Source organism: Rhinolophus ferrumequinum, chromosome 5, assembly GCF_004115265.2.
Source record: "Rhinolophus ferrumequinum isolate MPI-CBG mRhiFer1 chromosome 5, mRhiFer1_v1.p, whole genome shotgun sequence".
Taxonomy (NCBI): domain Eukaryota; kingdom Metazoa; phylum Chordata; class Mammalia; order Chiroptera; family Rhinolophidae; genus Rhinolophus; species Rhinolophus ferrumequinum.
In genome coordinates, this window is record NC_046288.1 from 62,400,784 (window position 1) to 62,416,215 (window position 15,432).

At 38.2% G+C, this 15,432-nt stretch overlaps 1 protein-coding gene across 1 annotated transcript in view; it reads right to left on the reverse strand.

Moving 5' to 3' along the window:
- The window catches only part of NWD2 (NACHT and WD repeat domain containing 2), a 158,336-nt gene that overhangs the window by 126,202 nt on the left and 16,702 nt on the right, over nt 1-15,432 (reverse strand). The window lies entirely within an intron of this gene.

A 15,432-nucleotide genomic window follows, 5' to 3' on the forward strand; every position in this document is an offset into this window, starting at 1 on the left:
AGCTCAATGCGATGCAAGTAAGATATAGTCACAGAGATTCACAGCTGGATAAATCATAGCTGTGGGGACAGAGCCAGGAGAGCAGTTTCCAGGCTCCCAACCTCAGGTGGAAAGGTGTTGGCTCGGGTAGTAGATGGCTATCAGCTGTTACCAGTTAGCCATTAGCCACTAACATAACTGCCATAGCTACGCTAGGGGGTTGGTTGGTTGGCAGAGAAACAGACAGGCAGAATGCGGCTCCTGCTTCCTGTGTCTCCGACCCAGCCAGCATCGAGAATATAGTGGTATGAGTCCCCTATCCATGGCTCCGTTGGTGATTCTTTTCAGCCTCACCATATCCTGCGTTCTTGTGTGGGGAGTGGGACCAGAGATCCTGCATGACAACAGTAAAACTATGAAAAGCCAAAGACAGAAAATCCTGAATATAGAAAAACAAGTCATCCCATACAGTAGAGGAGCAATACAATCGGCCAACTTCTCAGAAATAATGAAGGCCAGAAGGCAATGGAATAACAAAATCAAAATGTTGAAAGAAAATTTTAAAACCTGTACACCAAGAATTCTATATCCACAAAAACTATCCCTCAAAACAAAAACAAAAGTCATATATGAAAACAGAGAATTTGTTGCATCTAGTAGACATGATTTATAAGAAATACTAAAGAGAATCCTTCAGGCTAAAAGGAAATGACTCTAGACAGTGACTCCAATCCACTGGGTAAAATGCAGAGCACTAGAAATGGTAAATATGTTTATTAATATAAAATACTCTATACATGTATTTTTTTCTCATTTCCCATTTAAGTTCTTTAAAAGATTTAAGTTATATAAAGCAATAATCATAAGATGATTTTATTGGGCTTATTACTTATATATAGCATATAAGTAATACTATATAGTATATAATATATAAGTATATATATTACTTATATATATAGATATAACTATACATGACAATATTAATACAAAGGGGGAGAGAATGGAGCCATTTTGAAACTAATTTTCTACATTTTACTAGAATTAAGTTAGTATTAATGTGAAGGAGAATGTGAAAAAAATAAGACTAATGTTTTAATCCCTATAACCACTAAGAAAATAAAATTTTACAATATAGTTTAAAAATCCACAAAGGAATTAAAATGGTATACTAAAAGTATTTACTTAAGACAGAAGAAGATAGTCAAGGAGAAAAAGAGGAATGACAAGACAGGAGGCACACAGAAAAACAGTAAAATGGGAAATATGAACTATATTAAAGACAACTATATTACTTATTACATTACATGTGAATGGTCTAAAAACTCTAATCAAAAGGAAGTAAAAGAAAAAAATAAACATAAGGGATTACATCAAGCTTAAAAGTTTTTTCACAGCAAAGGAAACAACCAATAAAACAAAAAGACAGCCTATTGAATGGGAGAAAATATTTGTCAATGATACATCTGATAAGGGATTAATATCCAAAATTTACAAAACACTCATTCAACTCAACATCATAAAAAACCAACAACCCAATTAAAAAATGCACAGAGGACATGAAGAGACATTTCTCTAAAGAGGACATACAGATGTCCAACAGACATATGAAAAAATGCTCAATCAACCTCACTAATCATAGAGAAATGCAAATAAAAACCACAATGAGATACCACCTCATTCTGGTCAGAATGGCTATCATCAGTAAATCAACAAACAACAAGTGCTGGTGGGGATGTGGAGAAAAGGGAACCCTGGTGCACTGTTGGTGGGACTGCAATTTGGTGCAGCCACTATGGAAATCAGTATGGAGGTATCTCAAGAAACTGGAAATGGAACTACCTTATGAACCAACAATTCCACTCTTAGGTATCTATCCAGAGAAATCCAAGATGCTAATTTGAAAAAATATATGCACCCCTATGTTTATTGCAGTGCTATTTACATAACCAAGACTTGGAAACAACTGAAATGCCCATCAGTAGATTAAGAAACTGTGGTACATTTATACAATGGAGTATTACTCAGATATAAAGAAGAATGCAATCTTATCATTTGCAACAATATGGACGGATCTAGAGAACATTATGCTAAGTGAAATAAGTCAGTCGGAGAAAGACAAATACCATATGATCTCACTTATATGTGGAATCTAAAGAACTGAATAAACAAGGAAAGTAAACAGAAATAGTCTCAGAGTTATAGAGGAAAAACTGATGGTTGCTAGTTGGAGAGGGGTGGGGATGAGGGAGAAGGGGAAAAGATTAGACAGTATAATTTGATAACTATAATATTGTCACAGGGATATGAAAGACAGTTTGGGGAATATAATCAATAATGTTGTAAAGATTTTGTAGGTTGTCAGATGGACACATGTCTTATTAGGGAGACCACTTCATAGACAGTGTAGATGCTTAACCACTGCACTGTATACCTGAAGCTGAAAAATGTATGTCAACTATAATTTAATATATACATATGTATAGTCACAGGATATGGAGTACAGCGTAGGGAATAGAGTCAATGGAATTGTAATAGATATATATGAGGTCAGAGGGGCAATACATTGGGGGAGGAGGGGTATCTCTTTGTGAAGGGAGCAATGTCTATTACATTGTTTTGTACACCTGAAACTAATAAAAGTCAGTTATCAGACTTGATTTTAAAAAGCAAACCAAGTGCATGCTGTCTACAAGAAAGATGCTCTAGATTCAAGGATATAACTAAATACAATGTGAAAATGTGGAAACAGATATGAATGCAAACAGTAGCCATGCGTGAGTTGGAGTGGCTATATTAACATTAGGCAAAATAGACTCCACAACAAAAACTATTACTAGATACAAAGAGAGATGCTTTAAATAAAAGGGTCAATACATTGGGAGGATTTAAATGATAAGTATATACGTACCTAACAACACAGCCAAAACTGACATAATCAAAAGTAAAACAGACAGTATTAATTGGAGATTTCAATAATCGATAGAATAACTGGGCAGAATAGCAGCAAGGTTAGAAAACACTATCAACCAACTCAACCTGACATTTATAGAACTTCACTCAATGTATGGCGGAATACACATTCTCTTCAAACTTACATGGAGCCTTCTCCAGGTTCGACCATGCTATGCCATAAATGCTTGAATTAGAAAAGAGTGGTTTAAAATCAATAAGGTTTCACTGTATGATGACAGAAAAAGGGTAAAATAAATCCAAAGCGAGGACAGGAAACAAGAGCAGAGAGCAATGAAATAGAAAGCAAACATAAAATTAACGTAGTCAAAAAATAGCTTTCTAAAGATTAATAAGATTAATAAGTAAAACTAAGATGATAGATATTATCATAATTAATCAAGAAAAAGGAGAGAAAACTCAAATTATCAGTATCAGGAATAGAGGCGGTACCACTAGGAATCCGACAGTTATCAATAAAGTAACAGAATGTTATACACAATTTTATGCTAATAAATTCAATAACTTCAATGAAATAGACAAATTCCTTGAAAACCTCAATCTACCAGAATTGATGCAAGATAAAATAGCAAATCTGAATTGTCCTACACCAATTAAAAAATTGAATTATAAAACGTTCCCTCAAAGAAAACATTGGCCTACATGGCTTCAGTGGTATATTCTTTCAACCATTTAATGAAATAATATCAATCTTACACAAACTAATTAAACAACAGAAGTGATGGTAAAAATTCTCAGCTCAATTAAGGTCAACAGTATATTGATGCTCAAATCAGACAACCACATGACAAGAAAACAGATCAGTATCCTTCATGAGCACAGCCTGAAGTTCCTTAAAATATCAGCAAATCAAATTAATCAGTATATAAAAAGGTAATAATCGTGACCAAGTTAGGTTTATCCCAGGAAGGAAAGGTTGGTTTAAGGGCAAAGAAACTACAGCTCACATCATACTTTATAGTGAAATATTCTCCCTAAGATTGGAAAGAAGGCAAAATATCTACTCTTATCACTTTTGTTCAACAACTTATTCTAGAGTACAATAAGCTAGTACAATAATGGAAGAAATAGCAAAATGTATAAAGACATAAAAATCAGAAGTATAATGTTTTATTTCCAGATGACATGACTGTGTATCTAGAAAATGCTAAGGAATTTACAAAAGAATTACCGATGAATTGCCAAAGCCTTATGCTAAGTGACAGAACCCAAATGAAAGAGTACCTAATATGATTCCATTTGAATGAAGTTCAAAAGTGAAACTAATAATTGGGGATGGAAATCAGAAGTGGGCAGGTTATATAGGGTGTATGTAGACAAGTGGGGAACACAGGCAGGAACAGGGTAATGGTAGTGTTCTACAGCTTCATCAGGCTATGGCCACACAAGTGAGTAAACTGTCAAAACTCATCAAATGGAAGATCCGTACATTTCATTGTATATAAATTTTACCTCATAAAAAGATTGCTACTAAGGAGACTGTAGATAAACCTTCCACTTTTTACTTTAATATTCTCGACATCAGTTTTGTACAGCACATACTCTCCCTAATTAAAAGTAAAACACCACTAAGAGCAGCATGAATAGACATGCTGAATAGAATAGCATCTGGATGTCCTGAACCAAACCAAACAGTGGCTGGCATCACCGTTTTCAGGATGTGCAGTTTTTATTTTAAAAATCTTATTTATGATAGTAATACAATTATGTGTTCTTTACTCTAGCCAAAGATACGGGCTATTTTATTTAATTCCTATAAAACCCTCAATGCACACATCTACATAATACTAATAAAAATAAATCTCATAATGGCAAAGGAATTCTTCAAAGACTGGGCATAAAGATCACTGCTGTGGGAAATCTGGAATTCACCCTAACTGACCTTACTTGGCTAAAAATGGACTCTTCTTTCATTAGTTAATTGAAAAATTCTGATGATTTATTTCCATTTGTCACATGAGCAACATTTAAATAAGTGAATGAATGCTGATGGGCTATGCTAGGTGTTTGGGAAAATCCTGGCCCAGTACTCACCTCTTCTGCTTTTACCACGCCTGCCTCGTTGCTTGTCTACCTGCCTCCGGTCTCCCTCACCTCAGCAACATACCATGCATACGGCTGCCAGAATAATTTTCTTAAAAACTGACTTCTTCATGCCAACCATCTTTTCCCCCTACATATTACTAAATAGCCTTTTTTTAAAAAAATTAGTTTCAGGTATTCAAAACAATGTTATAGTTAGACATTTATACCCCTCACAAAGTGATAACCCACCTCCCCCAATCTACTACCCCTCTGACATCGCATATAGCCGTTACATTTCCACTGTCTCTATTCCTTATGCTGTACTCCACTTCTTGTGAATGTGTGTATATATATATGTATACATATATATATACATATATATACATATATACATACATATACATATATATATATATAATTATGGTTGACATTCATTATTATTCAGCTTCAGCTTCAGGCATCTACATCTTCCCTGAGGTGGTCTCCCTAATAAGACAAGTGTCCATCGGATACTCTACAAAATTTTACAACATTATTGATTATATTCCCCAAACTGTCTTTTGTATCCCCGTGGCCATCTTGTGGTTACTCATTGTGCTTTCTAATTCCCTCACCTTCTCCTTCATCCCCACCCCCCTCCCATCTAACAACCCTCAGTGTTTCCTCTATGTCTCTGAGACTGTTTCTGATTAATTCGTTCATTTATTCTATTCTTTAGATTCCACATATAAGTGAGATCATATGGTATTTATCTTTCTCTGTCTGACTTATTTCACTTAGCATAATGCTCTCTGGTTCCATCCATAGCGTTCCAAATGGTAAGATTTCATTCTTTTTTATGGCCAAGTAATACTCCATTGTATAAATGTACCACAGTTTCTGTTGTATATTTAAATAGCCTTTTAAACCTCTTAGCAATCACAGGACATCACTAATGCCAGTGAGTGATCTTACTGAATAAAAGTACCATATATCAATCTACATTTGTAATTGCAACATTCAAGCTATGTATCACAATACTACATATTCATGGGGTGCCTTTCTGGCCAGGCACTGTCCAAGGTGCTTAAAATCAATAAATGAATATAACAGAGTTTTCTTTATTAGTTAACAACAAATTTGGGAAACAAGGCATAAACATTAAAGAGAAGCAATAATGCAAACGGTCTCCGATTCAAAATCACTATTTAAGCAATAATTTCCTTAGGAGTTCATTCAGGACAGCTTCCTGCTGGAGGTAGGTGTTAAAACTGAAACACAAAGGCTTCATTTGAGGGAGTATGTGAGGATAGGTTACAGGAAGAAATCAGCTAGGTGGGAGAATGATGCCAAATTATGGGAATTTCGGCCAATCAGGCTCTTGAGTTTCAGACTTCATCCCACAGGTGGTGAGGGGTAGCTTAGATGTTTCTAGGCTGAGAAGGAGCACATGGAAATTGTTTTTTGAGCACAAAACTATCTTCTTTGTACTGAGGACTCCTATAGGAAATAAGACATGCCATAGGAGCAGGTCAGGGTAGAAGCAGAGTAAGAAGAGCAAACAGCGTTTGAGGAATCAGGACTGGAGGCACACCGTGTCCCATAACTCTGGGGTCAAATGGCTTACACAATTCTCATCATATCCAATTATTTTCTATTTCTTTTCTCCCTCATCAGACAAGAAGTCCTTACCCTTTGGTAACCACTAAACTGTTGTCTGTGTCTATGAGTTTTTGTTCATTTGCTTGTCTTGTTCCTTTGTCACCTTCAGTTTGATATCCCAGGTATGAGTGAAGTCATATGGTTCTCGACTTTTTCTGTCTGACTTATTTCACTTAGCATGATAATCTCACGATCCATCCATGTTATCACAAATGGCACTATTTCATCTTTTCTTATGGCAAAGTAGTATCCCACTGTGTATATATACCACATCTTTTTTATTCATTCATCTATCGAAGGACACTTTAGTTGTTTCCATGTCTTGGCCACAGTAAATAAAGCTAAAATGAACATCAGAATACATACATCTTTACAGATAAATGTTTTCAGATTTTTCGGATATCCCCGGGAGAAGGATTCCTGGGTCATATGGTAATTCTATTCTTAATCTTTTGAAGAACCCCCATACTGTTTTCCATAGCAGCTGTACCAATTTCCATTCCCACTAACAGTGTATGAGGGCTCCTTTTTCTCCACAGCCTCTCCAACACTTGTTATTGTTTGTTTTGTTGATGATAACCATTCTAACAGGTGTGAGGTGGTATCTCATTGTGGTTTTGATTTGCATTTCCCTAACAGCTAATGAGGTTGCGCATTTTGGATGGTAGAAGAGGGTAAAGGGGGTCAAATACATGGTGATGGAAGGAGAACTGACTCTGGATGGTGAATACATAATGCAATATAGAGATGATGTATTATAGAATTGTACACTTGAAACCTATGTAGTTCTGTTGACCACTGTCACACCAATAAATTAAAAAAAACAACAACAACGATGTCCTTGGAGGCAGAATCTATTCATTAATTGTAACTGCATCAGTTATTGTTTTTAATTATGTTGTAATGATAATTAATATTAATTCCTGGCATATGGTAGGGACTCAAATCTTCATTTAAAAAACACATTAACTCCAAGAGGTATTTCAAGACTCCCAGGATTTTTACTACTCCAGATTTACAGCCTTTAATGTCTGGAAATCTATAGATTGTGGCTAGATGCATCTTTGGGCGAAGTCCTCAATTCAAAGGCCACAGGTTTGTCATCATGGGCACTACATTTCCTAGAGAAGAGGCACATTAAAAATGTGCATGACCTTTCGGTATCTGCATTATAGGTTAAAGATACTCCTTTTGTCCTGACTGATAGGTTCTTACGAATTCTTAAAAGTTGTAGGCTCTGATGAAGTTGCAACTGTCAAGGTGGCACTGCTTTCCTCCAATTCCTACTCTGCACTCTCTTCCCACAGCTGTTTACCTCCCTCTTTGAAGCACTAGTAGGTTCCTTAACATGAGTGACAGCCCTGATTGTGCATAAATATAAATGATCACAAAAAAACCCCAATAAGTAATTAAATGAATGATTGATGAAATGAATCATTACAAGATATGGAAAAAAACTGCTATTCTGCAATAACAATTTCTAATTAATGTTATCATGAAATATTTATGGTTTATAGCAACAGAGTCATAGAAGAAGGTCCCAGAATCAGGAAACACAGGGGACACAGAAAACTTGATTTCTGTTTCTCTGTATTTCCTTTGTGGTCACATGTATTCTGTAATAACCCGTATTCTTTGCTACCTGTCTATCTAAATTCTACTCATCTTTCAAGTCCCAGCTCAAGCTATGACATTTTCTCAAGTTATTAAGCCCCATAGTGCACTTCATTTTCCTGAAATTTTAGCTCTTATTTTAATTAACCTTGAGCTGCCTTGAGGTATCTCTTCTAAAGTGTTATTTTCAACTCAACTTAACACATTTACTATCAGTGTTGCACAGCACTAGGTGCTAGGTGGGAGAGGTGGGGTGAAAATCAGAAAGACATAAGCACCCCCTTCAAGGACTCAGTATGTTAGTATAATGATCCAAGGCATATAACATATGACCAATGCCATGAAAGAAAAACAGAGAAAATAAAGATGTTATAATTAACAATGATATAAATTAAGAGGAATACAAATAAAATATAATGGGATTTGAGAAGAAGTCACACCAGATTGGTGGCTACAGCAAGTGTTATTTATTCTATCCGACACCTTTCCCTTCTTTCCATCTGTTTAAATAGTTTCCCAGTTCTGCTCTCTAGCTTCAATACATGACCATCTGGCCATCGTGATTAGTCCAAGGGTTGGACATGTGACCTAACCAAACCAGTCTGAGTCCTTCTCTCAGAAGGATGCGCTTAGAGGGTTTTTCCAAACTCTAGCTGAGGGAGAGAGCTTCTTTTTCTTTCTGGTTAAAAGCTATAAAATTATAAGCTTGAAGTAACCTGTGGCCACGTACACTTCACAAAGTTAGAAGAGATGGCCTGAGCAAATTTGGCCCATGTAGGGAGAACTAAAAACCAGCAGACAGACAGTCCTGATCACGTTCATGTTCCTGATTGCTATGGATCGAATGTTTGTGGTCTCCGCACCCCCAAATCCATAAGTTAAAGCCTTACTTCCCAATGTGATGATATTGAGGTGGGGTCTTGGGGAGGTAATTAGGTTTAGATGAGGGCATGAGGGTGGAGCCCCCAAGATGGGATTAGTGCCCTTGTAAGAAGAGAAGACCAGAGCCCTGTCTCTCGCCATGTGAGGATACAATAAGAAGGGGTACATCTCCATTCCAAGAAGAGGGCCCTTACCAGGAACCAAATCTCCTGGCACCCTGATCTTGGACTTCCCAGCCTCCAGAACTTTGAGAAATAAGTGTTTGTTGTTTGAGCTAACCAGTCTGTGGTATTTTGGTATAGCAGCCTGAGTTGACTAAGACACTGATCCTAGCTGTTTCTAGCCCAGATCTACCTCTGCCCTTACACAATTCAATTATTTGTGTTAATCAAGTCCCCAGTATTTGCTTAAGTGAGTTTCAGCTGGGTTTGTCACCTGCAAACAAAGTGTCCAGGCTCTATCTGGGAATATCAGAAATACTGAATGGAGAACAGAGCATTTGAGACTGGCCTTGAAGGATGGCTAGGATTCTGAAAAGTGAGCAGGATATAGGAGCATTCACACACAGAAGGAGAGAGGAAGGAAAGCACAGGACTGTAGCCAGAAAGGATGCACTTAGAGGTTTGGAGGGAAATGAAGCTGAAGAGGAAACGGTGGCCTTATTACAGAATCCTGAAATTGAGGTTGCAAAGACGTTTTCGTCTTAAAGCTTTCAATGTTGTGGTCGGCTAAATAGCGACCCCCAACGATGTCCACATCTTATTCCCTGGAACGGGTGACGGTTACCTTACATGGCAAAATGGACATTGCAGATGAGATGAAACTATGGATCTTGTGATGGGGGATTATTTTGGATTATATGGGAAGGCCCAATATAATGACAAGGGTCAGAGTGACAGGAGGAAATATGACTATGAAAGCAGAATCAGACAAGGAGATGTGACAATGGAAGCAGAGGTGCTCGAGGGAGATGGGGAAGAAGCTCGCGACTGGCTTTGAAGGTGAAAGAGGGGGGCATGCTCCAAGAAATGCAGGCAGACTCTAGCTGCTGGAAGAGGCAAGGGAACAGATTCTCCCCTAGACCGTCCAGAAAGAATGCAAGCCTCTGAACACCTGGATGTTAGCCCAGTGAAACTGAATTCAGTCTTCTGGTCTCCAGAACTATCAGCTAATACATTTGTGCTGTGATAGCCACTAATTGTGGTAACTTGTTACAGAAGCGCTAGGAAACCAATACAAATGTTTTATGTTTGTTAGGTGCTTTCTAACTTGTCAGATGTCAATGACAGGAGCCGTATTGTAAACTCTTGGGTGTAAGTCCCATGTCTCATACTTCTGGGTGTCTCTGCACAGAGACTGGGCAGAGTAGGGTCAAGTAAATTTTACTAGTTCGGATAATTCACTGTAAGTCACCCCATTAGAAGTGTATCATTTTATAGCTGAATATAAAAAAGGTCTTACTCTTTTTAAAAAAATTATTCAGTGTTATCATGACCTTCACAAAGTATTCCTTCTTTTCCTTCTCCTTCTCCAGTTTTATGCAGGTGTAGAAAAATGGACAATCAAGTCACAGAATGGACTGCACATAACATTGTTTTGTTCTGATTTTAATATTGTTGAAACTTGTGTCAATTTAAGCATTTAATGGCTGGGAGACCTATCCTCTGTAGTTCATTTCGCCTTATAGACTATGCAGTAAACATTCTCCAGCATATTTTCATAGTATACCTGTGATGGCAGGAGAGCTATGCCAAAAACGAATGCTCTGCATTTCATTTTTTATCTTGCAGATATTATTTTGATTAGAAAACAGTATTAAATATCTAAAATATTAAAAGCATACTATATGTATCTAACTGTAATCAGTCTGTTGTAGAACTTAAATGAGCAATTAAATATTTACATGTATACCCAGAATATAACTACATTAATTAAAAAAAGGGCTAGATCTTGTGTTTATTTTAGCTACTGATTTTATTTCTTATAGAATAAAGCTTCATTTTTACATCTTTTGCACTTTTGAAAATGTCTGGTTATATATGTTAAGGGTATTTGTTTTTGTTTTATTTGTGGCGCAGGGAATTTCATCAGGCTACAACCTCAACAGCTTTCAAATACAGATGGAAATATCTGTTTGACATATGGACACATCCAGATATAAATATATTCAACCTCCTTGGGCAAAAAATCTCCAGAACGCTGAGTCTACTGGCTGTATAACAAAGTGACCTATTTAGGAAAAAAGGTCAGCTGGTTATTTGGAAAAAAAATCAAAATTATAAACAAAAGAACTCCAAGATGAGGAGGAAGAGAGAAACATCATTTTACCTCCGGGAGAGAAACTATCCAAATTACACATCCACCAAAGCTAAAGCAGGCTCTTCTGCAATGCTAGGGACAATGAGGTTTAGGCCAGCTATTTAACCTTCAGCAAGTCACTCAAGTTCTCCTGGTCTTCCTATTATGCAGGAAGGGACTGATTAAAAAAATAGTCACCTATCACATCTGATTCAGCCAGGCACTAAATTAAGCGGACAGCTGTCTGTTAGAATTGGGCGTGGGTAGACAGATCGAAGAAGTCGGGGTCCAAAAATTTCCCAAAATGAATGGAATGGCTATTAAGTGCCTTGTGGCCCCACGTGAGACTCTCCATTTTAATAGCCATCAGATAGGACGGCCCTCGTGCTGTTTAACTGCTATCTTGTTTCAGGGTTGCTCAGAAAGTATTATTCACCTCACTGTTTACAGGAACTCAGTCAATGGTCAGGAATAAAGGCAATCTTGAATCACTTCCAATGACCATCCAAAACCCTACTGCTAAAATCATTTCCTCTTTTTTGGTTTAAGTATCTTAGGGCCCATTCCAGTCTATCATTCTCTTATCTTTAAATACTTTTTCTGACTCTTAAAACTTATAAGGAACTTGAATGTTTTGTCTTCACACAGCGTGGCACCGCTGTTTGATATTGTTTCCTGCTGCAGTTTTCCTAGATAGTCTTCTTTCCTCTTCCTTCCCTCCCCCTGCTCCTTCTTCCTCTTTTCCTTTGCTCTGTGCTCCCCCCCACTTACACACATTCTATAATTCTACTTTCATTTTGAATCATCAAAAAATCTAGCATTAATGAGTCGATTACGCCAGGCAGTGCCAAGTGCTGCCCATACATTATTTAATCAATCCTCGTAGGAACCTTACAAATCAAATAGTCTAAACGCTAAGGAAACCAAGGCTCAGAGAGGTGAAGCAAGAAGACACACTGCTACAAAGAGGGGTAGCCCCGAAACCAGACCTAGCATTTTCTGATTCCTGAGTCAAAAGCCACACAATTCTCTGTTTTTGTTAACATCTCGAAAGGTATTGTAATAACCCATGATCCCTCCGCTTCCAAACCGGAGTGGGGGAGGGAAACTGGTAGACAGCTCCAACCATACTGTGTTTCTTGGGTGAATGGATGCATGCATGAACGAAAAATAGGCAGTATGAGACTCCTGGTCACCAGCTATGAAACCCGTGACTCACGTGTTGTCCTTGTGGGTCATTTTCCTTTCCTGCTATGATTACAGGTTCTATTACGTGTATCCAAAATGCCCTGCGATCTCAGCAGCTGCCAAAACTGTACCATGCCACCCCTGGATGGCCCCGATGGGGGTCACATCACAGCCTCTGCTGCTGGGCTGCAACGCGTCCCGGGTGACGTTCACCTAGGCCTCTTCATCCATCTCCATCAATCTCATAGTAATTGCTGTGCCCCGAGACAGACAGGGTCGAGCTGATGGTCCTTGCTCACCAACTTTATAATGGGCTCCCGAATTGTTGCCTTAGTTTGCCCTCTCAAAGAACTATTGACAAGCTTCCTGGGAGCTTTGTTTAAAGGATGTGGCAGGGAATTCACCTAGAGCTACACCAGCCTGTGCCACTTTCTAGCACCCAGGACCAAGACTGACCGTACTCTCTGCCACCTCGGAGAAGATGCCCTGTCTACCCAGGTCAGAGATGAGTAGGTGGCTTTTACTCTCTCACGTGAGTTTTAGTCTCAAGGTTTGGGGCACTTTGCCACCTCGAAAGATCCAGTTACTATGTCTCTCATTCCCTTTCATTTTAGTTCCTAGGGACCATGGTAGCCAGGAGATGTAGGACACTGAAGAAAGGAACTACTGAATTTCCCCCTCCACCACCACCACCAAAAACACCCCAAAACATAGATACGACTTGTTTAAACAAAACCTACTGGAACATATACACCCATGTGAATGCTGACCTATCCTTCTTCTCTTAGAATCTACCCGATTCTCTTAAAATCACTTTGAAAAATAAGTTGAATCAGTGAATGAATATGCTCCCCAAATAAATAGTAGCAATCTTTATCTTGGGGGGGGGCGGTAAAGTTGGTTTCTGAGTCTAGAAATTATGGTGAGAGAACACACTGGACCCACAGGATCTGGCCTCCATAAGGTCCCAGATGTCACGTCCTACGAGGACAGATACTCAGCAGAGACACCTTATGCTGGCTGCTTCCACATGGCTCCTGTGCTGGCTGGCTGGTACCGTCACATGGGGGTGTTAAATTTTGTGAAAACTGCCCTCTATCTACTCTCCAGCATGCTGACCTTGTAGCTCCTTGTACACCTGAGGTGTGCTCTGCCACAGGGCCTTTGCACTTACTGCACTTTCTTCGGATTTACTTCTGGGCAGAAATGCGTGGCTCCCTTTCTCACTCCATTCATGTCTCTGTTCAAATATTACCTCATCAGACATCCCTCTTCTGACCACTCATTACTGGGAGAGAGAAACTCTGCCCCATTAGTTTTCCTCCTTACCTTGTATTTTTCTTCACAATCCAGATCATCACTTCCACAAACATAAACATTTTATTTAACATGCTTTTTCACATTATGGTCCCTCCATTAGAATGTGAATGCCATATGGCGATGGTAGGAGAAATGTGTACGTTAAATAAACATCAGTTATTTAACACTGTTAAATTCTATACCCTTAAAGACATAGAAGAGTATCTTGCATGTAGAAACCCCTCAATAAATATTTGATAAATGACTGCTGTGAAGTCCAGATTAAAAAGGGCGTCTGACTATAATGTAATAAACTATGCCTATTCTTGTGGCTTGTAAACTTATCTGCTGATAATTCTACAAAAGCACTCTAAAATGTTTATAACTATGGCCTCTTAAGATGTCAACCTTGACAGACAGTTGGAAATAAACATTCTGGCTTAATATAAATAAACAGAATATAAATGCTTCCTACCTACATCATCATGTCACATATCTTTCCCTCTCCTATTGAGTGGGTGACAAAGACACCACTGGCAGATGAGTAGTTTTTGTTGTTTTTAATGATTGCCAGCTAGTTGAGCCAGGCTTGATGTCATTTCTTCACTAGCTGAGTTACCAGCATCTCCCAGGTGAGGAGATAATGGAGCTAATAATAACGGTAATGATCTTAGTTTCATTTAGTGAGAGTTTATTTTGTGCCAGGCATGTGATAAGCATTTCACAAGCTTTGTCTTATTTAAGCCTCATAAGAATCCTATGATACTTTCAATTTCAGAGATAAGCATATCTAGGATTAGAGAAATTAAGTAACTTGCTTAAGGTCATGGAATCAGAAAATGGCACAGAGCAAGGTCTCAAATCCACGTGTTTCCAACGCCAGATTCTGAAGCTCTAACCTCTATTACTTACTAATTGCTGTGTGTGTCATGTGTGGTATGTGCACACATGATGGATTGCATGATACAATTCAGGGGAGAGAGCCCATCCTTTCTTCCCAGAAGTTCACATTCAACCACCCAGTGATTTTATCATCCGAAAGTCTCATTTGTAGAGACTTAAGCATAAGTCTCTCCATAAGCATAAAGAAGAGGTTCTTTATGATTATTTCCTCCTACTCATACTTTTCACTTTTAATATTGAACATTTGGAAGGGTTTCTAAGTCCTGATGTTTCCCACTAACTTTATTGTACGCTGTTACACTTTCCAGTTTCAAATATTCAACAGTGTACATTTACATTGTACACTGCAGTTTCAAAAGTGCTTTTCTGTCCATCATCATGACAAACTTCTGAAGAGAGGAGGACAGGTGGCATTTTTCTAATGACAGAGTAGACATGTTCACAAAGTAAGGCAAAGAGCTAGACCCCACACTTCCTCTCCTTAGAAAGAAAGAAAACAAAGTGAACTGCTGGGAAGTGTCAAAAAAATGGAATAATGTAACACCAAAGTTGGAAGGGGCCCCAGAAGTCCTGCTTTTCATCCACCTCATTCTACAGATGAAGCAAGAGAGTCCCAGAGAAACCGCCCAAGGT